At 42.1% G+C, this 24,067-nt stretch overlaps 1 long non-coding RNA gene across 2 annotated transcripts in view; it reads left to right on the top strand.

Annotated features, from left to right (window-relative positions):
* Positions 1–1,721: 1,721 nt before the first annotated feature.
* LOC123797294 (uncharacterized) overlaps positions 1,722–24,067 on the top strand; it is a 68,758-nt gene continuing 46,412 nt past the window's right edge. For both annotated transcript variants that reach the window (XR_015723282.1, XR_006780923.2), the window contains exons 1-4: positions 1,722–1,805; positions 4,149–4,348; positions 7,426–7,622; positions 14,354–14,475. This is a non-coding gene — a long non-coding RNA (uncharacterized LOC123797294). The remainder of the gene's footprint in view (positions 1,806–4,148; positions 4,349–7,425; positions 7,623–14,353; positions 14,476–24,067) is intronic.

The following is a 24,067-nucleotide window of genomic DNA, read 5'->3' as shown; positions in this document are numbered from 1 at the left end:
CCTAAGTGGCTCCATTTTGGGCCTGTGGTTTTCTTTTTAATAGTTGGAAATAGGTTATGTTTCCTTTGCCAATGTCAATTGATTGGTAGTTTTTGCTGGAACTCAGTGTTAAGGATTATAAGGAGCCCAAGTCCAGGCTCTGTTGGCGAAAAGGGTTGTGATCAGTTAGAGATTAGTTGGGAGTATAGTATACTTGCCAAGAATTGCGTTGTTCTAATGTCAGTCCTGACACAGGCATCTGGGTCAGATGACCAACTCTTCCTGGTTTTAGCAAGGAAAAGTGCTGCATCCTGGCAACCCCCTCAATCCCAAGTAAACTGGAACTGTTGGCCACCCTATATACCCATCCAGGTATCTTTCTGGAAGCCAGAAAAACTGGGAACTGGGTGTACTGTAATACTTTGCTTCTCAAATGTGATCCATGGACCAGCTGTACCAGTATCCTCCGGGAATTTATTTACAGGGCGGATGCTCCTGCCCCACCCCAGACTTACTGAAGCAGAATCTGTACTTTTACAAGGTCTCCTGGGGATTCATGCACATTGAAGTGTGAGCAGCTCCTCTAGGGCTTAAGTCCTGCTGGAAGATCACTGTTTATGGATCAATGGCTCCCAATCTCCTTTCACTTGGAACACCCCCAAATGATCACATCACCCATGTGACATAATGTCACACACACAGCCTATGCTTTGCAGAAGTGGGCAATGGCACACTTCTCTCCCACTCCAGATTTATATGAAAATGAGAGGAAGGAGAGTGAGGCTTTGCAGAGCTACCTTGAAACTGCTCTAATATTTTAGTGACACAGCAGTATGTGGGGGTGCTGCAGAGGGGAACTGCTGCTTGAAACTCTTGCTTCAACGGCAATTGACCCTGAGTGAGAGAAGGGGAGGTTCATTTGTCCTCTCTTGCTCCCTGTTCACCCTCTGGTCATGTGGCCAGTGGCGTCCGTCCTAAGACCCCCCGCTAAACGATGTGTAGGGGAGATAGGGGTTGGATTCGTAGAGAAGCCCTTAAGTCCTTAGTCCAGTGGTTCTCAAACTTGAGCATGCATCACAATCACCGGGAGGGTTTATAAAAGAGCAGATCAGCTGGGCGCGAGAGTTGCGGGGACCGCCTGCTGAGCGAGCAAGCACTCTACGGAGAGGAAAGGAGGGACGCGCGGAAGGAGAAGAGAAGACTGAAGACCTCTTTCCGAAAAGTAGCAACAGTGTAGGAAGCAGGGAAAGAGAAAGAGCCGGCGTGGCCTGAAGCCGCTCGCCCCAGTTCCCACGCGCCGGTTTCCCAGGAAGAGGCAGGGAGGCCAGGGGGCGTGGCTGGCGGGGCTGACGGGGTGGGGCGGAGCGCGCGGGGCGCGCTGCCCGGAAAGCGTCAGCGCGGGTTGGCGGGGCGGTCTCGGGGGCGGCTCCGTGGGAGCGGAGCGCGAGCGTCGGGGGAGGGAGATACTCGTGAGCTCTGGTGGCGAAATGACATTTAGTAATAGTTAATCTTTACGACTGTCAAGTTTTACTAGGGCCTATCTCTCGCCATTGTGGCAAGGGTCCTCTGAAGGGGAAAAAAGGAAAGCGAATGGCGGGAGCCTTTTGCAAGCCCTCCCCTCCTGCCGGCGCGCGCAGCATGGGCGGGGAACGTCCTTCTTGCGCCGGTTACGTCATCGCGGCCTGCGACCGGGGCGGAGCGGGGCGGAGTCTCTAGATCTAGGGCGAGCCTGCGCAGAGCGTGGGAAAGGCGTGCAGTGTGGCGTCTGACGTATCTGTGGAGACATCTTAACTTTCCCTCAGTGGGCAGGGAAGAAAGAACTGCAGGTTTGCTTGGCTCCCCGCCGGTTTTTCCGCCCCCGCTCGGCAGCGGTCTTCTTGTACTCGGCGAAGTGAATTTCCCGGCGCGGTCCCTGCGGGTCCCTGAGGAGCAGCAGGTGCCCCCGCTACTCCCCCTCCCGGGCTCCTGCCGGCCCCGCCGGCCAGGAAGCGTTTCTGCGGCCGTAGCCTTGAGGACCCGGGGCCCTCTGGCGCTCCACGTGGGCACGTTGCTTAAGATTTACTCAACACTGAGAAAAACAAAAAGCAAAAAACAAACTTCGGAAATGTTAAACTACAGCTCCCTGTTTTGGTATAAGTTTTAGGGGACCTGGACTCTTTAGCAATAGCTGCGAATATATAATTACAATGCATTTTGTTAGTTTTAGCGCTACAATAGTTAAAATGAGGAGTAGTAGTTTTTTCGAGGAACAAATGGTTCCTGATAACGGTATTCATTATCTGGGTCTTAACTGAGTTTATTTTAGGGATTGAACAAGGGTTTTTAGAAGAGCCTAGTAACTAGCAGGTATAGATCAGCTCTCCTGGGGCTGAATGAGAAGGATCTATACTGCATTATCAAAATCAATTTATCTATATGATTCTCAACAGCTATTTGATTGTAAAAGTCATCCTTTTGAGAAGCCTTGTTGAGGTTACTGTTTTGTCCTTCGTGATGTAACAGTTCAAACTTTGGGAAAAAAACCCCTTAGGACATCTAGATAATATATTTACTATTAAAGTGATTTTTTTTTAAAGATTTTATTTATTTATTTGACAGAGATAGAGACAGCCAGCGAGAGAGGGAACACAAGCAGGGGGAGTGGGAGAGGAAGAAGCAGACTCCCAGCGAGAAGCCTGATGTGGGGCTCGATCCCATAACACCGGGATCACGCCCTGAGCCGAAGGCAGACGCTTAACCGCTGTGCCACCCAGGCGCCCCTAAAGTGATTTTTAAATGATATTACATTGAATACAGATTGGAAGATTTAGTCTTCAAAGCCTTGTAGAGTGACTACTTAAGAAACTTGGCTGCTACAACTGAGGACATTCTGCCACCTTTGGCAATAATTTGATTTAACTTGCCTTCAAGCACCTCAAAACCAGACACTGTGAAGTTATGAGCAGAATCTCAGATGAGGATTTCGTAAGAAAAGAGTTTGGTGTAAATGGTCTGGAGATGTCAGCTCTGCTAAATGCTGCTGAATTGCAAACTAGGCAAGTTATTACTAAATTGGGAATTTCTTACCCCTAACATCTTTTTTACTTGTCCTGTAGATGTGTTCAATTAATACTAGATAACTTATGTGGAATTAAACACATAGTGCTTTGAAACAATAAAAGTACTACATACATTTTTATTTTTTTGTTAGAATGAATGATTCCATTGGCATTCTTGTCAGTAAACTGAGTTGAGAGAATTAGGGCTTAGTGAGACACTATTTAGGGGAGTAGTAACAGGATTAAGGAAGAGGTGTATGGAAAAGATCTTTAGAATTCTTAAACTATCCTCAGTCTCCAAATCCTTGCAATTGTATAGGCATCATTTGGAGAGTGGAATTAAAAAAAGCTTCCTAGTCTATACAAATTGAATCTTGAAAAATATTTGCTTTGTATCTAAGTATTTTACATTTGTTTAAAAGCTCTTATTTTTTTTTAGTTCAGTTTTCTACATTTTTATCAAGAAAGATAGTCTTCAAGAACTTAATACATTCCTCAAGGGAAGAAAAAGGCTTAGAGCTGTAAGAGATAGACTCGAGAGTGTTTTAAAGTACTGTATTAGGGTTCAGGAAAGATCAGTAACTGAATGTTAATGTACATTACCCACCTATCTTATAAAATACAGATGTTTTTGACTAATGGACTTTAACATTTAAAGTTCTTCCCATAAGTTTAAATAATGGCAAATAATGTAATTTCCAGTGCATTATAAAATGTCATTTTACACTGTTGTGTAAATGTATGCAATGGAATTAAATTATTTTGATACCTATCATCCATTTTTAAAAAGTGAACTAGCTCTCTGATAGTAGAAACTTTACATTGTATTCTATGTGGTTCTGATTTAGGGACAGGGGGTTCCCAGAGGGCATTTGGCAATATCGGAAGACATTTTTGGTGTCCTACCTAGGGAGTGGCGGGCACTGGCATCTAGTGGAAAGAGGCCAGGGATGTTGTAAAACATCCTACAATGCTCAAGGCAACCCCCAACAACAAGGAATTAACCAGCCCAAAATGTCAATAGTGCTGTGCTGTTGAGAAACCCTGACCTACAGAATTCTACTCTCACTTAGTGTGGTTTTTAGGAATGAAAAAAGTATTTTTTTAAGATTTTATTTATTTATTTGACAGAGAGATCACAGTAGGCAGAGCAACAGACAGAGGGAGAGGGAGAAGCAGGCTCCCTGCTGAGCAAGGAGCTGGATGAGGACTCGATTCCAGGACCCTAGGATCATGACCTGAGCCGAAGGCAGATGCCCAAACGACTGAGCCACCCGAGCACCCCAGGAATGAAAGTCTTATTGGTTTTCATTCTTTCCTGCAGCAAAAATGTGTGTATATTTAAATTTATTGAATATCTTGTGATAAGGTTCTAAATGTTAAATCAATCCAGAGAAACACTTTTTAAAAATCTTACAGGTATCCTCTGCTTTTTGAAAGTTTACATTATGTCACTTTGCTTTTCGAAAGAATTACATTAGTACATGTTTTTTCTAACCGGAAAAAATCCATAGAGGATTTTCGCTTTTAGAAATAGGTGAAAAGCAAAAATTAGCGTTCAGCTTTCTGCAGCGAGCAGGGTGCACCCTGAGCAAGAGTGGCGCCACCAAGCTCCTTTCCCGGTAGTTACACCCAGCATCTCAGCATTTAGTAGCCATAGCTTTTTTTTTTTTTTTTAAAGATTTTATTTATTTATTTGACAGAGATAGAGACAGCCAGAGAGAGAGAGGGAACACAAGCAGGGGGAGTGGGAGAGGAAGAAGCAGGCTCATAGTGGAGGAGCCTGATGTGGGGCTCGATCCCAGAACGCTGGGATCACGCCCTGAGCCGAAGGCAGACGCTTAACGACTGCGCCACCCAGGCGCCCCAGTAGCCATAGCTTTTGAACTGTGTCTGTCAGCATCTGTGCTGTATCTTGATCTATTTTGTGCATCTGTTGGCGAGATATGTTCTAAGGTATCAGAAAAGCCTAAGAGAGGTGGGTTTTTTGGGTCTGGAAACACTCAAAAAATTTTCAATGTAAATTAATGGTAATTGCTTCTTCACTTTACGCCATTTTGGCTTACAAAAGTTTTCATAGGCGTGCTCTACTTTCAGATAGTGAGGGAAACCTGTACAACTATTATTAGTATATAGCTGATTATAAATATCACGATTTTGAATAATTATAAAAGTAGTATTTTATTAAATGTATTTCTTAATGAGATTGGGCTTTTTATTATTTAGCTTAAGTTTCCACGGATGGGTATTATTCATTGCTAGAACGTGACAGAAGTCAACATCAGTTCTTTCTCTCTCTTATTTTTAGAGCTGTAAGGCCAAAACATCTTGTTCATTTAAGTTGAGAGGAATAAAAAGAATGTTAATATAGTAATGTCGTTCAATTCTTTTTATTCCTTCTGAGTTCTATGCCAAAAATCATTTAGTGAGAGTGATCGAGCAGAATATCGTTAATGACCTATCTGTTACGTGCTCCAGTTTAGTCTGCTTTAGAAGCGAAGTACTGCAATCCCAACTTGAAAAATGACTCCTTACCTAGTCATTCATTTTCTCAGTATTGACTGTTTAGTGCCGTGGCAGTTGTGTCCTAGAACAAGACACCGTATGAAGATTCAGGATGGGTAAGAGGTATTCCTTTCATAGAGGCCAAAAGGGTGATCTCTGTACTTAAGTACCTGAATGTCTGGTTTAAGTGATTGTTTATTAGTAGTTGTTGGAAGGGTGGACGGAGGAACACTTGAACAAATGAACACTTTAGGATTAAATTTTGTAATAATCCAAGCTAGAAATCACGAGTGATAGCAAGGAAGTTGGGGAGAACATTCTGGATATATTCTGAAGACAGACACCAAATTTTCTCAAGGTTTGGATGTGAGAGAAAGGGAGGCATCAGCTATCCCTGTGTCGTTTTTGTCCTAAACCACAGAACAGTTACCATTTCCTGAGCTGGGGGAGGAGTAGGGAAGAACGAGGCGGGTACAGGTGCAGGCCCCCGTGCATTTTCTCAGGGCCACCCTGGTGTGTCCCAGCTTAATTGAGCTGTTGAAACCTGTGGCTATGTATCAAAATACAAAGAATATGATCACTTTTAATCAGATTAAAAGTCTTACACAGTGATTTTCCCACAAAAGATGTAGTCTTTCCCCTTCTTTTTAACTCCTGTGCCTCAAATTCAAACGCTTGATGATGTTATTAGCTCTGTTATTAAGGAATGTTAATTATCTGATTTATATATATTAGATGTACCTTAAGGCCAAGTTTTGTAGTTTAAAGTTGTTAAGCGTTTTAATAGATTTTTTTAAAGATTTCATTTTTTTAAGTAATCTCTACACAACGTGGGGCTCAAACTCACAGCCCCAAGATCAAAAGACACATGCTCCACCAACTGAGCCAGCCAGGCATCCCACAGAATATAAACACATTTTATTGTACTTTATTTTTTTAAAGATTTTATTTATTTATTTATTTGACAGCAAGAGAGAGAGCGAGAGAAAGCACAAGCAGGGGAGCAGCAAAGGGAGAGGGAGAAGCAGGCTCCTCACTGAGCCGGGAGCCCGATGTGGGGCTCCATCCTCGGACCCTGGGATCATGACCTGAGCTGAAAGCAGATGCTTAACCAGTTGAGCCACCTAGGTGCCCCGATTTTATTGTGCTTTAAATCAATAATTCTCTACAGAGGTATTGTTTAGGACAGATTTAATATTTAACAGTTGACTCTATTGGATGTAAAAGTAGACTTCGCAAGCTCCTCAACACCAAAACCATGATTTTGCTTCAGATAACTGAATCCTAGCTTTCTGACTTGGTCAGAGTAATGCAAATTAGCTCAAATGCAACTTATAATTTATGATTTACATTAATGCACGTTAACATGCAATGTTATGTAGGGTTTACCACCTTGGCTAAGCTCATCCAGAGAGGCGTATTTTTCTCTTAGTAAATTTTTAATACTTCTGTTTCTTTTCCCCCGTTTGTTTCAGCAGAGAAAATAGTATGTGCAAAGACAAAAGAATTAATACCATTTCAGTGAGAGGGCACTTATATAACCAGTTGTTCAGATCTTTTGAAAAGTTAACCCAAAACATGTTTGCCTGTGTAAATTAATGTTAATACCTGTCTTACGGGTTGGCATATGTACTGAGAGTGCCCCTTATTTAATTCCACCTATGTACAAGATTCTGAGGATGTGGATACTCAGAGTCCAATGGACGAGACAGATACCTACATACCAACTTTGTGACCACGTTTGTGCTAAATATTGAGATGTAAGCAAATATTAAAGGAGCATAAACAAGCAAGAAATTGCTGTACCTTCAGATATGATCTTTGCATTGACCACACTCCTCTCGGGAGAGGAGGTTGTGTGCACTAGGGTAATTTTCCCTATTTCTCCTGTTTCCCTCCTAAGCCTGGCATCCTATGTCTCCTGCCTGTCTGCATCTCCGGGCGGGTGCAGCGATGTTCCTGCCGCTGTGCTGGATGATGGCCCCTGCAGCCCACCGCTGTTCTAAGCGAGCATGCCAGAAAGCTTGGAGGACCGCTGCTGCCCTTTCAGAGTAAAAACATCCTCTGGGTAGCTAAAGCTCGGACTTCTTTCTAAGCAAGGTATCTTTTACCAGGATCCCTTCATGGAAAGCACATATATACATAAAAGACCTGCCGTGGTCTTCAGCCACAGCTGAGGAAGGCCTTTTACATTTTGTACTTGGGTATCAAACATAATGTATATTTAGTGCGCAAAATTATATTGTAGAGACATGTCAACTTTGGTTTTTTTTTTTTTTTTCTTACAAAAGGGCCTATAAACCGTGTATGTAAATAATTAGGAATTCCCATTTTGGGGAATTAAAGTTCCTGGTCACCAAAACAAACAAAAAAACAAAAAAAACAAAAAACCTCAGGGTGTTCCTGATTCTGTAAGTCGGAGATGGGACATGAATAGTTGTAGTTCTTGCCAGTTCCCAGGTGAGCCTTGCTGCTCAGATTGTGGTCCATGGGCCCGCAGCATCAGCAACACCTGGTAGTTTGTTAACAGTGCAGACTCTCACAGATTCTCAGGCCCACAGCAGACCTTCTGTATCAGAATCTGCGTTTTAACATGGTGCCAGGTGATGAGTGCGCCATGGCCTGCAGGCCAGAAACTGAATAGGAAGGGGTTGAATAGCCCCGAGAAGTTGTTTTCCTTGTTCCAGTCTTGTCAGAGGCGATGGCAGGCTTTAGAGCTGTTTCCCCCTGAGCCTTGACTTTGTGGTTGGTACCTGCCAGTCAGTGACGTGCTCTGTGCTGTTCCCTGCCTCTGTGTGACTTGCCTGGCTTTGAACACTCCTTGAATGAAAATACTACTTGGCCCTATGCTGGAATATTAGTTCTGAAAAATGTAAAGAAGGTAAATGCCTAAAAATCTGCTTATCTTCCTGCTTCCTGCTCACTTCTCTCAACTCCCACATTGGTGAGCTCTTTTCCTTCAGCATCCTCTAGCAAAAATGTACAAGGCCAAAGCACTGCCTGTGTGGAACACTTTTATAGGAAGGCTGCAGATACATATTTAAAGGTCCAGAAAAATGAGTGGTGATCAGGTGCCTGTGCTGGGTATGGTTGGAGGTTATTCAGCAAGAATTGTTGACCAGCCCCATGGGTCAGGGATGCACCTATGGTCCTGGCCTGAAAGGAATCTAAAAATGTTCAGAAAGAAAACAAGGACAGCAGCAATGCAATAGATCTTAATGTGCTAGCCCAGCATCGAATAGGCTGAAATTGAGCAAAACTTTCTCATATTTTGCCCTCATCAGCCACCACTCTTTTGTCTGCAAAAGATTATAGAAGTAATATAACAGTGCAAAGCGTTTGGAAAATAGAATAGCGAATATTTACCTACTGTCCCACTGCCCTATTAGTTACATTTTTATATATATTTTTCTATCTGTTGGAAACCATATGTGATAGGCAGAGGAATGGACTCTCAGAGATGTTCGTGTCCTAATTCCTTGAGACTGGTAATTTGTTAGGTTATATAAGAATTTGGAAATTAACATTACAGAAGGAATGAAGTTTGCTTATTACTGACCCTCAATATGGAGGTTATCCTGGATTATCTGGGTGGGCCCAATGTAATCACAAGAGTCCTTAAAAGTGGAAGAGAGAGGCAGAAGACTCTGAGGGAAATGTGACTGGAGGTAAGTCAGAGTGATGTGATATGAGAAGGACTCAACGGGCCTTGGGGGACTTGAAGACAGAGGATAGGGCCACGGGCCAAGGAGTGTGGGTGCCCTCTAGAGGTTGTGAAAAGGAAATGGATTCTCTTGTACAGCCTCCAGAAAAGAATGCCGCCCAGCTGACACCTTGATTTTAGCTCAGTAAGACCTGTGTTGAGCTTCTGATCTCCAAAATTGTAAGATAATAAATATGCATTATTTTAAGCAGCTAAGTTTGTGGTAATGTGTTACAGCAGTGATAGAAAAGTAATACACCATATTTCTCATAGTTACATCATGCCTAAAAATTTTTTGTGTTGCTATAGTTTTTATAATTCTTTGAATGGTCATATATTATTCTGTGGAGCTGAAGTACTGGCATTCCTTAACCATTCCCTCATTTGAACATCAGATGTGTGAACTGCTTTCTGCATTTCCTTTTTTCATGTTTCATTGTTTTCTAAGGATATTCTATCAGAATTACCTTTGGACTTTGAATTTCTTCCAGTTTTTCTATATTTAATTTTAAGAAAAAATCTCTTAAGTCCACGTGAAATTTTAAAAAAAGATTTATGTATTTATTTTAGAGAGAGAAAGAGCGTGTGCGTGTTGGGGGGAGCAAAAGGAGAGGGAGAGAATCTCAAGCAGACTCGTTGCTGAGTGCGGAGCCTGCCTCAGGGCTTGATCTTAGGACCCTGAGATCATGACCTGAGCCAAAATCAAGAGTCGGATGCTCAACCACCGACTGAGCCACCTAGGCGCCCCTCATTTAATTTTTTAATTGATTTTTTCAGATGAATAGCTCCTATAAAAATCCTATTGAGGGACACGTGTGTGGCTCAGTGGGTTAAGTGTCTGCCTTTTGCTCAGGTCATGATCCCAGGGTCCTGGGATAAAGCCCTGTGTCAGGCTTCCTGCTTAGCTGGGATCCTGCTTCTCCCTCGCCCTCTGTCTACCACTCTGCCTGCTTGTGCTCTCTCTCTCTCTGTGTCAAATAAATAAATATATAAATCTTTAAAAAAAATCCTATTGAGAGTTTCTGGTGTCCATTGCCTTGGCAGACTCCTTCAACACCCATAGACTTGCAGTCAAAGCCTTCAATCTTGTGATCCCACTTTTCCTATTTCCATTTTTCACAAACTTAAATTATGTTTAGGCCATTTCTTTCATATCTTCCCTATTGATTATTTTCCATTTTAAGTCTTTGTGTGTTCTTTTCCCAGTCCAGGTTGTACTTTTCACAGTGAAATTATGTGTGATTTGTCTTACAAGCTTTTTCCCAGCAGTTTGGTATATGACAAGTGTGAGTGTTAGAATCAGACAGTGCTGGATTTGAATCCCAGTTCTGTTTCTCACTAGCTGTATGGCCTGGAATGAGTCACTCATCCTCTTTGAGCATCAGTTTCCTCTTTAGAATGAAGTCAACAGTGTCTTCCTTGCATGGTTGTCAACTGTATTATAGCTAATGTATACAAAGAATCTAGCAAGATCCCTGCTACTTAGTAGGCAATCAGTGAATATCATTATTCATCTTATGACTTTTTTAATCCACCCTCATTAAACTACAAATTCTTTAAAAATAAGAACAGTTCATTGTTCTCACATGTATACCCTATGAAGCCTAGGATATAATAGGTACTTAATAAACATTTACTATTTCGATTTCCTCCTCCCTCTCCCTGTCTTATTAAAATCCCATTCATTCTCCCAGGCTCCTGCTGTAGCCCCATCTCCCTTATGACTCATCCTTGCCACCTTTACCACACTTAGCCTGGGTGAGTGAGTACAGTTGAATGATGTAAAATGGAGGATAAGGGAGAAAAATAGAGGTTCGTGGAGATAATCCATTGGATCCCTCTTAGCTCTAACTTTTTAAAAAAGATTTTATTTATTTGTCAGAGATAGATAGAGAGAGCACAAGCAGGGGGAGTGGCAGGCAGAGGGAGAAGCAGGCTCCCTGCTGAGCAGGGAGCCTGATGCAGGACTCGATCTGAGGACCCTGGGATCATGACCTGAGCTAGAGGCAGATGCTTAACCCACTGAGCCACACAGGCGTCCCTTAGCTCTAACTTTTTATATAATTTTGGAATTTTCTGGGGGAAGGAGTTATTACTGAGCTCTTGTTAATATGCCCAAATGTTCTGCATATGCTAGGGCTTGTCGTGCCATTTAAGACTCAACCCAGAATGAGAAAATATTTGCAAAAGGCATATCTGATAAAGGACTGCTATCCAAAATATACAAAGAACTCTTAAAACTCAATAAGAAAACCACCCAATTAAAAAATGGGCCAAAGACCTTAACAGACATACCACTGAAGAATGTATACAGATGGTGGACTAAACATAAAAAGATGGTCTATATCATATGTCATCAGGGAAATACAAATTAAAAGAGCAATGAGATACCACTACACACCTATTTGGCCAAAATCTGGAACAATGACAACGCCAAATGCTGGCAAGGATGTGGAGCAACAGGAACTCTCTCATTCATTGCTGGGAGGAATGTAAAATGGTATAGCTACTTTGGAAGACAGTTTGGCAGTTTCTTGTAATACTACGTATACTCTTATGATATGATCCAGCAATTGAATTCCTTGGGATTTACCCAATGGAGTTGAAAACTTCTGTCCACACAAAAACCTGCACACACAAGTTTATAGCAGCTTTGTTCATAATTGCCAAAACTTGGAAGCAACTAAGATGTCTTTCAGTAGGTGAGTGGATAAACAAACAGTGGTCCATCCAGACAATAGAATATTATTCAGCACTGAAAAGAAATGAGCTATCAAACCATAAAAACCACAGAGGAAACTTCAATGCATATTACTACATGAAAGAAGCCAATCTGAACAGGGTACATATTGTATGAATCCAACTATATGACATTCTGGAAAAGGCAAAACTATAGGGACAGTAAAAAGATCAGTGTTTGCCAGGCAGTGGGGCAGAGTGGGTAGGGAACGAATAGGCAGAGCACAGAAGATTTTTAAGATAGTGGAAATACTCTTTATGATACTATAATGGATACATATCATCATACATTTGTGAAAACCATAGAACGTACAATACCAAGAGTGAATCCTAAGGTAAACTATGGACTTTGGGTGATGGCGGTGTATCAGTGTAGGTTCATCATTTGTCACAAATGTCCACTCTGGTGGGGATGTTAATAATGAGGGAGGCTATGCATGTGTGGGGCAGAGGATAAAAGGGAATTCTTTGTACCTTCCTCTCAATTTTGCTGTGAACCTAAAACTGCTCTAAAAAATTCTTTAAAGAAAATCCCTACAACTCAAGCCAGCCCTTATCATACTATACTCATTTTTAGAATAAGGAAATGGAGAGACAGAGGTGAAGTGGTAGAACCAGGACTTTCATCTCAGTTTCTTTGCCTCCAAAGCCCACAGTCTTTCTACTCCCATCACAACGGAGCAACGCTGACAGTGCCCTGTCCACAACCTCTTGGTTCTCACTCTTCCCATACATGGCACACATGCCTACAGCTTCCTCTCCGAGCCCCTGTGCTCCTCCACCTTCTCAGACTGCAGAGGTGTGCTTGGCCCATTTGTCGGGTGGGCGAGAAGGACCAAGAATCAATATCCTGGGGAGCAGCCCTTGATAATGCTGGGTGGGTGTCAGTGGATAACTGTTCCAGCCTCCTCATCTGATAAAGACAATGGGGCTGTGGATAGTGGTGATGGCCATGGCTAAAGTCAAGGGCCCGAGCTGTCTGTGATGTTAGGTGCAGAACTTCAGAGTGAGCTTTTAGAAGATCTTCTAGTAATTGGACAGAGACATCATGTCTTTTGATTCTAATAATTAAAAAAAAAAACACCTTCTGTGTTTTGGTATGTCTGTTTTTTATAAAATTTCATTTTTCTAGTGATTCATTTTTGTTGTTTTTACAAGAGTCTTGTTTTGCAGTGGATTGGGCACTTTTTAAGAATTGGTTCATCATGGGAGTTGGAGAAACACTATTCTCCAGCAAGGGGTTGACAGACTACAGCTCTTGGGCTGGTTGCCTGGTTTTGTAAATAATGTTTTATTGGAACACAGCCATACACGTTCATTTATGTATTATCCATGGCAGCTTTTTCTCTACAGTGGCAGAATTGAGCCATTGTGACAGACACCGTGTGGCTCCCAGAGCCTGAAATATTCACCCTTTGCCCTTACAGGGAAGTTGGGCCAAGTGCTGTTGTACTCTGTCTCCCCCAGTTCCCCAGCTGGGTTGAGCTCCACAGTGCTAACTTGCTTGCTAATACCTTCTATTGACTTCTTTCCCTCCCCTGTCTCATTTTTTCACTCCCTGCCGGTTTTTCCTAGATATCCTAAATAAATGACTTATACTCACATTCTTGACCCCAAGTGGAGTTCTGGGGGAACCCAACCAATGCATACATCATGTCCGTGTTTGTCCTAATTTCAGGACAAACTTACTAGCAGAGCAGGGGCCCCTTACTAGCAGTGTCAACCTCAGCATGACGATTACACTGTCACGTCCCTCCCACCCCCACCGTCCTGTCTCTTATGCAGCACTGTTAGAAAATACAACCTTGTGGGCATGACTTTTTCTGGTTCATATATTCTATCTTATTGAGTGCCACCTTTGCACCAGGGATGATGGAGGAGAGGATAAAGAACAGAAGGAAGAAAGAAAATCCCATTTTGTCCTACATAGGATGCTCCCTTTTTACAACAGAAGCCTGCTTGGAGCTGATCCCAAGGTGCCCATGCACCTGAGTCATGGCCAGTTGTTTTCAGCCTCACAGGACATGGCCAAGTCAGTGACCACCCCCACTTTATTGCTGCTGCTTTCATTTGTCTCTGTCTGCCCCTCCTAATTACTTAGGTCACTTCAGACTTTAATTCTGTCTTCTAAAGTGTAACACAGCCATAATTAGGCCATATGTTAATTAGCAAGATGACGTCTTGTCACTCGTGAGAGATGTGGATCATCCCAGAAAGTACCATAGAAAGGGGAGTTCAGCAGGAAGAGGAAGTCTAAGGAGGCTGGAAGTGACTCTCTGTCTAGCCGAAACTACCTTAAAGAGCAGGAGAAAATGGCAGGATGCAAGAGGGCAAAAGGATGGGGTCACACAAAGAAAAAGAGCTAGAGTTGACCTCTTTTCCACTCCAGGAATGAGCTGTAAGCCAGGAAAGAAGCCTGAGGCCGAGAAGCCACCAGGGATGGCAGAATCTTCTGAAGGACTGGATGTGGCCAGGGCTGAGGTCAAGGCCCCGGTGGAGGCTACAAGCAAGGTGAGTGTCAGGCACGCGTGCTCCCATCTCTTACCCCTGGAAACCTGCGGGGATCCCAATCACAAATCAAGGCCATTCTCTGCTTCTATGGCCACTCCAAGGGGCCTGCAGTTCTGGAAGACAGGGTTCTGGTAGCTCAGAGACTGTTTCTACATGCTGTTTACTCACTCAGTGTCAGTTCCCCATTTTCTATTAACTTATTTTGTGACATTCTTGGGATGACAAAGTTGGAAAGAGGATTGGGCAGGTCATGATAATTTCCTATTTCAGATAGTGTCACCTTTATCACTCAGGAGACAATTTTCCAGGAAACTAATTACTCAGGGAATTCATGACTGGGTACAATGACATTTGAATTATTAAGATATTAACCTTCCTCCAGTTTGCTGTCAAAACATGATGTGATGAGAACTTGTTCTGTCATCACCTAGCTAATGGATGAAAGGGACTAGGACAGTCATTTGAAGTTGTATATTTGCTTGGATTTCAGAAAAAGACATTTGACATAGGAACTCTCAAAACATATCAAAGGGGAAATTTTGAGGAGTAAAGTTTGTATTAATATTAATAAGCATTATTATTATTGTATTTGTAGAGTTCCTACTATATTCCAAACCTTTATGGACATTACTTTTAATATTCCTAACAATCCTTCAAGGAAAGTATTATTATCCTCATTTAACTTGAGGCTCACAGATGTTGAATCATGTTCAAAGATCATACTGCCAGCTGCGACAAAGTTGAAATCTGTTATTTTTTCTAAACTCTAAACTTTGAGCTCTTATCAGTATCCTGGGCTCAGCAAACTCTTTCTTTAAAGGGCCAGATGGTATTTTTACTTTTGCTGGCCAGATGATGTGTGTTGCAACTACTCATTTCTGCTGTTGTAGCATGTAGGGAACCATACGCAATACACCCATGAATGAATGAATGTGGCTATGCTCCAATAAAACTTTATTTACACACACTAAAATTTGTTTTTAACATAATTCTCTTTTTTAAAAAAGATTTTATTTGTCAGAGAGAGAGAGAGGGAGAGAGGCAGGCAGAGGAGACACAGGCTCCCCGCTGAGCAGGGAGCCTGAGGCGGGGCTTGATCCCAGGACTCTGGGATCATGACCTGAGCTAAAGGCAGATGCTTAACCGACTGAGCCATCCAGGCATCCCTGCATAATTTTCATATATCATGTGTTATCATCGTTCTTTGGAATTTTTTCCCCAAACTATTTAAAAAATGGTAAAATCATTCTGCTCACAGGCCATGCAAAAACAGGTAGCAGCCCAGGTTTGGCCCACAGGCTGTGTGGTTTGCTGACCTCTGCCCTCCACGAAACCATCTATCTCACACACAATGACTTACGAAAACAAGTGAAAGCAGCTGAGCTGCATATTTTACCTAAAGGAGTCAAGTCATCTACAGGAAAAGTTATCACAACCTTTAGGACACACAAGCTATGGGGAACAATAATCCTCATTCTGGCTGTACCATCAAATTTAATGTATAGACTTAGGTACATCTCAAGAACTTCTGGGTCTTGCTCACCTCATCTCCCGAATGAGATAGATCCCTAACAGCTCCACTGTTCTTTGATTCTACTCGGAGTATGCCGGTACCAAATGATTTCCATAAAATCGGAATTTAAATCTAAGACGATTACTTGGATGATGTCATCATTAACTTGGGAAAGGCTGGGGGAGAAGCAGGTTTGTGGGTGACAGCAAGAGTTTGGTTGTGGACCAGTTAAGTTTGAGGCACCTAACAGACATAAATGAAGACAGATGCATATAAGAACCTGGAGTTGGCAGGGGAAGGCCAGAATAGAGATTAAACTTTAGAAGTGGTCAACATGTAGACTGACTCTGGGTATATCATAGCATTGAATAAGATCTTTTAGGGCAAAATTTCATAACCTTGGCACTATTAACCTCTGGGGAGGGATAATTCTTTGTCGGGGGGCTGTCCTATCCTACACTGTACATCATAGAGTGCTTAGTAGCATTCTTGCCCTCTCCTCATCCCATCCCCAGTCGTGGCAACCCCAAATGGCTCCAGACACTGCCACATGTCCCCTGGGGTGAAAATCACCCTTGGCTGAGAGAGGATCAGTGTCTTAGGAAAAAGGCTGAGGCTGGTCCTCAAGGACCGCAACTTTGGAGGACAGAAAGAAGAGGAGGAAATGGGGAAAGGGACTGAGAGGGGCGGCCAGCGAAGTAGGAGAAAAATTCAACTGTGAGGTCCCAAATGTTTAGGCTGGACTGGGTGTAATAGTTGAAGAAAGGCAGAGGTGGAGGTCAGACAAGAAGTAATGGCCCATAGCTCAGGGCTGAGCCCCAATGAGGTCCACTGCATTTCCTTTATGGGACCCCCCAGTGGTAGTAGGAGGACAAGGGCACATGAAGCGTAAAGGTCATACATTTTCTAATTGCATGGCGCCTGAAGACAGTGCATTGGACAGAGTGTTTTCTAGTAGGAACTAAACTAGATAGCAGGTTAAAAGTAACATTTACAAACCAAAGATAGAGACTGTTCCATGTTTCTTCTTTTTCATTGTATTTTTAGAAATAATCCTCAGAGGATAAAAATGTTATTGTCTGGGTGCAGGAGAAAAGCAAGAACAGAAATAGAGTTGCTATGGTTTTGAGGGAAAGCGAAAGGGACTTAAGACCTGGGGCTTTTGCTGTCCTGAGTTGCAGGATGGATCCTCTTTGTTTTGTGATCTCTTCACTTGCTTCATGTCTAATGGTAGGTAAAAAAAAAAAAAAAAAAGAAGATGTGAACTTGTGTGAACTTCCTCTTTATACATTTGAAAATTGAAGGGCTATGACTTAATGAAGGCCCAATATAAAAATTAAGAAAATCAATCCCTCATGTTGAAATTGATGTCATTAGACAATAGTTCTTCCTAGTCACATGCCTGATAGTAAAGGGCCAAAGAAGGGGTGATGTATGCTTTCTCCTTTTTATATTTGTCTTCTCACTCCAAAATGAAGAAAATAAGTTTACCTCATGAGGTCATTATGTAAAACTGCCTAACAGTGCCTAGTGCCTGGTTGGGCTTCCATAAATGGTTTTTTTTTTTTTTTAATTTATTCGACAGAGAGAGAGACAGCCAGCGAGAGAGGGAACACAGGCAGGGGGAGTGGGAGAGGAAGAAGCAGGCTCATAGCGGAGGAGCCCGATGTGGGGCTCGATCCCAGAATGCCGGGATCACGCCCTGAGCCGAAGGCAGACGCTTAACCGCTGTGCCACCCAGGTGCCCCTCCATAAATGTTTTAAAAGAATACCAATGTGTATCCTGCTTGTGATGGTGGTTACACATGTCTAAACATGTAATAAAATTCCATAGAACTAGACACTGAACCCCCACCCCCAAAAAAGTACAGCAAAAGAGCGAAATCCGAATGAGATTATTAGCTGAGTTGGTAGTATTCTATCAACATCAATTTCTGGTTTTGACAGCACCCTATAGTTATGTAAGATGTTACCATTTGGGGAAGCTGGGTGCAGGTACAGAGAGCTCTGTTATTTTTGCAACTTCTTGCGAGTCTTAAACTATTTCAAATAAAAAAGCATTAAAAACAAATAATTACATGTTAAAGTAGATGAAAAAGCCCCCGTTTGTGACTATTGCGTAGCTCTGGATAATTTGGTTTTGTTGTCAACTTTACCTTGTAGATTCATTTTGATTTTAATGGAGAGTCGTATCATGAGTAAATCAAATTACCAGGTTTTATTTATAAGTGACAAAGGGGAATCAAATCACTGTATGTTTAGGCTAATGCAATAGGTTATAACCCCCAGATTGTGAACCAAAATTGATCTTAATAAATATGTAGTCATGAAGCCCAATGATAGGTGAAAGTCTGAAATTAAACAGGATTACCGTTTAGTCTTTAGTTTCGGAATATTTTATTTTTGGATAGTCCAGGACTCATCTAAGTTTGCCAAAGATTGAAATTTTCACACAACACATCCTTAAATTCCCTGAGAAGTAGAAAGTAGAGGTGGCTTGCATACTTTTTTAGGTGAGAATTTCTACTTCAGCAGACTTTGGGGAGGGCAAGCCTCCTCTATCTTGCTGATATGCCTAAGATGTGATCTATTTATATTGCAAACCATATGCAGAGCCTGGCAAGCCTTTCTGTAAATGAGCTCATCGGTTCTGCCCTAAAATAGGAGGCTGGAAGGAGGGTGCCAAAGACATTAGGGACCTTTCACAACCATTACACCTCTCGGTGCTGATTGAACAGGAAGGATAAACAAAATCTATGAGTTCTGATAGGAAGGATAAATAAGAAATACCTGTCAAGGGGAACAGCATGCTTTCCTTGGTCTTCTTTGCTGGCCATCAAAGTCAAGTTCTTAAAGACTTGAGTACTTTTTAATGGATTTTCCTTTTCTGTGTTTGTACAAATTGCAAGTAAAGATAATTTCAAATCTGTCATACTGATGGGCCTCCTTCAAAGTGTGATGAGTTTTATCTAGAGCTTCATTCAAAGCAACCAGTATTTATAGAACATTTTATCCAGTGTTAAGTCATTAGATTTATCTGTAAGGAAATAGAGAAGAGCAGTTGCTGACCTTAAGAGGCTCTCAGACAAGTAGGAAAGAGATGAGAAAACAAAGAAATGTATTACAAAACGACAAGCACAGCCAGAGAGGCACATACAAGCTCCAGAGAAAGGAGTAAGAGGGAGGTCATTAACTATTTAGGACAGCGTGGCTCAAACTGGGTCTACAAAAGGATATATTCTTGGAGTGTGTTGTTTGCTACAAGAATGTAAAAATTTTGTGTTTTCATTAGGTGGAAATTAAATGTACACATATACACATTAATATTTTTTTCTAGTTATCTGGATGAGTGTGTAAAAAAAGAAATTTCTTTTATTGTAGGAAGAACATTTAACATGAGGTCTACCCTCTTAAATTCTTTTTTTTTAAGATTTTGTTTATTCATTTGACAGAGAGAGCACAAGCAGGGGGAGTGGCAGGCAGAGGGAGAGGTAGAAGGAGGCTCCCCGCTGAGTAGGGAACCCGCTTATCCCACTGAGCCACCCAGGTGCCCCCCCCTTAACAAATTCTGAAGTACACAATACAGTATTGTTAACTATAGGCACAGTGTTGTAAGCGGATCTCTAAAACTTATTCATCTTGCATAATTGAAACTTTAACCTGTTGAGTAGCATCTCCTCATTTCCCCCTCCCGCCAGCCCCTGGCGACCACTATTCTGTTCTCTGCTTCTATGAGGTTGACTACTCTAAGTTCCTCATCTAAGTGGAATCATATAGCATTTGCCTTTCTGTGACTGGGCTTATTTCACTTAGCATAATGTCCTCCAAGTTCATTTATGTTGTAACAAATGGCAGAATTTCCTTCTTTTTTAAAGCTGAATAATATTCCGTTGTATGGATATACCACATTTTCTTTATCCATTCGTCCACCTGTGTGCAAATCAGAAATTGCATTCAGCTACTAGTAGTAAAAACCCATAAAGAGTGGCTTAAATTATGGCTTTATTAATCCACAGTGGGTAGTCTAAGACTGCTATAGTAGTTACATGATATAACCAGGGACCCATACTCCTTTTGGCTTTGTGCTTTGACATCTGAATCATCCTGTTCTCAAAACGGCTGTCAGACCTCTAGCCATCATATTTTCATTTTAGCCATAGAGAAGGGGAAGAGCAAAGAGAAAAGAAGATATATGCCAACTGTGTTGACCCCTTAAAATTGCCTTCCTAGAAGTCCCCTTGAGTGACTTTTTCCTGCATCTCATTGACCGGGACTATCTCAAATACTCCTAGTTGTAAGGGAAACAGGACATTTCATTTTTAGCTCATCGCATTGCCCCTTCAAGTAATCTCAGGGTTCAAATAATACAGAAAAGAGAAAATAGATATTTGGTAGACAGCCAGTAGCCTCTGGACATTAGGATCTTATTATCCTTGGGCTCTTGGTCCAACTTGAGCAACTACCTGCTGCTGGACTTCTTGATACATGAAAGGAAAAAACCCTATTTGTTAAAGGTAGTTACTTAGATGTTTGTTATTCACAGCTAAACATATTCCTACCTGAAACAAGTATGAACACTGCTTACTGATGTTTAACATTTGAAATTGACTCTTTCACCAGGAATCACAAATTCAAATACATTCAGAACTAGAGAGGCAATGGGAGTGAGCGATGCTGGTTGAGGAAGGGGCCGTGACAACCTGCAGAGCGTGTGGCCCATCTAAAGTGGGCCACTGCTGCTGCTGGTGACTGAGAGGGTTATTTTCATACAGGATGACCAGCCCCTGTTACCAGATAAAAACATTTCAAGAGGACAAGAAAGCCGGATACTTTAAAAAAAAAAAAAAAAGATTTTATTTTTAAGTAATCTCTACACCTACCGTGTGGACTCGAACTCACAACCCTGAGATCAAGAGTCACACACTCCACCGACTGAGCCAGCCAGGTGCCCCAGAAAGCTGGATCTTTATGCATATCACAGGGTAAGAAAATCCTTTTCATACCACATTCTAGATATGAGGAAAAGGAGCTCATTTCATTATTTAGTCTGTAATTTTGGCCTCTCCCAATCTCCCTTCCTTTGGTTAGAGGAAAAACATAAGAAGACACCAACAACACCTAAAAGTCAAACTTGTTTAAATGTTATTCCACTCTGAAATTTTAGGAGATGTTTTCCTCTTTTCTAAATTTTTAAGGTATAATTCAAATACCATAAAATTCACCTTTGAAAGTTATAATTCAGTAGTTTTTAGTTATATTCATAAAGTTGTACAATTGCCACTATCTAACTCCAGAACATTCATCACCTCAAAAAAAACCCCAAAACCCATACCCATTAGTAGTCACTCCCCTCCCCCCAGCCCCTGGCCACCACTAATTTACTTTCTGTCTCTATTGATTTGTCTACTCGAGACATTACATATAAATGGAATCATGCAATACATGCCTCTTTGTGCCTGGCTTTTTTAACTTACTATAATGTTTTTAGTGTTTATCCCTGTGTAACATGAACAATACTTCATTCCTTTTTATGTGTAAATAGTATTCCATTGTATGGATAGACCACATCCTGTTTATGGGTTGATGGACATCTGAGTTGTCTCCACTTTTTGGCTATTATAGATAATGCTGCTTGTACATTCGTGTACAAGTCTTTATGTAGACATATGTTTTCACTTCTCCTAGGTATATGCCTAGGAGTGAAATTGCTGGGTCAAATAGGAACTTTGTGTTTAACTTTTTGAGGAACTATCCAACTGTTTTCCTAAGTGGTTGTACCAATTTCCACTCCCACCAGCAGAGTGTGAGGGTTCCAGTTTCTCCACCTCTTTGCCAACTCTTGTCATTGTGTGTCTTTTTGATTATAGCCCTCCTAGTGGGTATGAAGTGGTATCTCATTGTGGTTTTAATTTTTTTCCTTAATGACTAATAATGTTGAACATCTTTTTATATGCTTATTGGCCATTTGTAGATCTACTTTGGAGAAATGTCGATTCAAATCCTTTACCTACATTAAAAAATGGGTTATGTCTTTTTATTATTGAGTTGTAAGCTTTTTTTTTTTTAAGATTTTATTTATTTATTTGACAGAGAGAGACAGCCAGCGAGAAAGGGAACACAAGCAGGGGGAGTGGGAGAGGAAGAAGCAGGCTCCCAGCCGAGGAGCCTGATGTGGGGCTCGATCCCAGAACGCCGGGATCACGCCCTGAGCCAAAGGCAGACGCTTAACGACTGCACCACCCAGGCGCCCCGAGTTGTAAGCTTTTTATGTAGTGTTTTGTAAGATTTTATTTATTTATTTGACAGAGAGAGAGAGTGAGAAAGAGCACAAGCAGGTGGGAGGGGCAGAGGGAGAGAGAGCAGCAGACTTCCTGCTGAGCAGGAATCCTGATGTGGCTGGATCCCAGGACCCTGGGATCATGACCTGAGCCGAAGGTGGACATTTAACTGACTGAGCCACCTGGGCACCCTTTTTATATAGTTTGAAATATATATTGTGGTCATATTTTGCAGGTCATTTCAACCATTTCAACAAAATAGGGTGTGGGATAGGGTGTAGCTTTTGTAACCTCCTGGCAGGAGGGTAGAGTCAGGCTCTTTGGGTCACCTTCTGGGTTCTTAAAGCATTTTTACTTGTTCCCTTGGGTGCTGCTAGCTTGGCTGGCATTTGCGGCTCACATCTTTGATGGGAGGACTGGTGACATGGCTACTCTTGGCTTTGTGAGGGTCTCGTGTTGCGGTGGCTGCTTTGGCCTTAGATCTTCCTCTCTTGTCACTGCAGATTCCTCTGAGGTCTGACCCAGACTTTCATTTGGCTGTTCTAACAAAATACCAAAGATTGGGTATCTTATAACAACAAAAATTTATTTCTCACAATTCTGGGAGCTGGAAGTCCAAGATCAGGGTGAGAGCCCTCTTCTGAGTCACAGACTTCTCATCGTATCCTCACATGGTGGAAGAGGCTAGGGAGCCCTGTGGGATCTCTTTTATAAGAGCACTAATCTCATTCATAAAGGCACCACCCTCATGACCTAATCACCCTAGGGCCCTGCCTACAAATACCATCACCTTCGAGGGTTGGAATTTCAACAGATGATTTGGGGGGTGGGTCACAAACATTGAGACCATAGCAGTCTTGACTTAAGTGGCCTTCTGTAGAATCTTCAGTGGATGCCACCTTACCCCCACTGTGGCCATTCTCTTTAACAAATTCTACATCTAGAAGCTCAGCTGTTTTCTGTCGTAGAAACCAGGGCAACCTGAGCAAGCTGAATTTCAAGGTCTTCTCCTGCATGACATGGTTGTCAGGCAAGGTATATGATTGCACTGCAGAGGGGTATGAGAGCTTCATCTCAGAGTTCCAGATTGTCTGTATTCTCCCACATTTTGTCCATGATGTCTCTCCTTTGCTGGGCACAAGCTAAAGAAAAGAAATCAGGAGACCCAACTCTTTACTTTGCTCTCCTGCTTTTCTCTCTCTCTTTCTCAGAGTTCCTCAGATCAGAAGACAGGAGGGTGTAATAGGGTTCTTCAGGAAAACAGAACCAATAGGGTGTGTGTGTGTATAAAGGTATTTACTAGAAGGAATTGTCATGCAATTATGGAGGCTGATGAGTCCCAAGATCTGTAGGGTGACTTGGCAGGCTGGAGACCCAGGAGAGACAATGGTATAGTTCAAGTCTGACTCAAAAGGACTGAGAATCAGGAGAGCCAGTAGCGTAGTTCCAGTCTGAAGGCTAGCAGGCTCAAGACCCAGGAAGAGCCAATGTTTCAGTTAGAATTCCAAGGTGGGAAAAAGTGTACCAGTTTGAAAGCTATTAGGCAGGAGGAGTTCTCTCTCACTTGGGAAAGGGTCAGCCTTTTTGTTCTATTTAAGCCTTCAAGTGATTGGACAAGGCCCAGCCAAGTTAGGGAGGGCAATCTGCTTCACTTAGTGCACCAATTTAAGTTTTAATCTCACTCAGAAACACCTTCACAGAAATACTGAGAATAGTGTTTGACCAAATATCTGAGCACCGCGTGGCCTGGTAAGTTGATACATAAAATTAAGCATCACAGAGGGCTGTCCCTTAACTTCCA

This window comes from Ursus americanus, chromosome X (genome assembly GCF_024610735.1).
Source record: "Ursus americanus isolate L20-20 chromosome X, mUrsAme1.1.p, whole genome shotgun sequence".
In the NCBI taxonomy this organism is placed as follows: Eukaryota; Metazoa; Chordata; class Mammalia; order Carnivora; family Ursidae; genus Ursus; species Ursus americanus.
The sequence above is the reverse complement of the archived record's forward strand: the minus strand, read 5'-3'. Positions and strand labels throughout refer to the sequence as shown.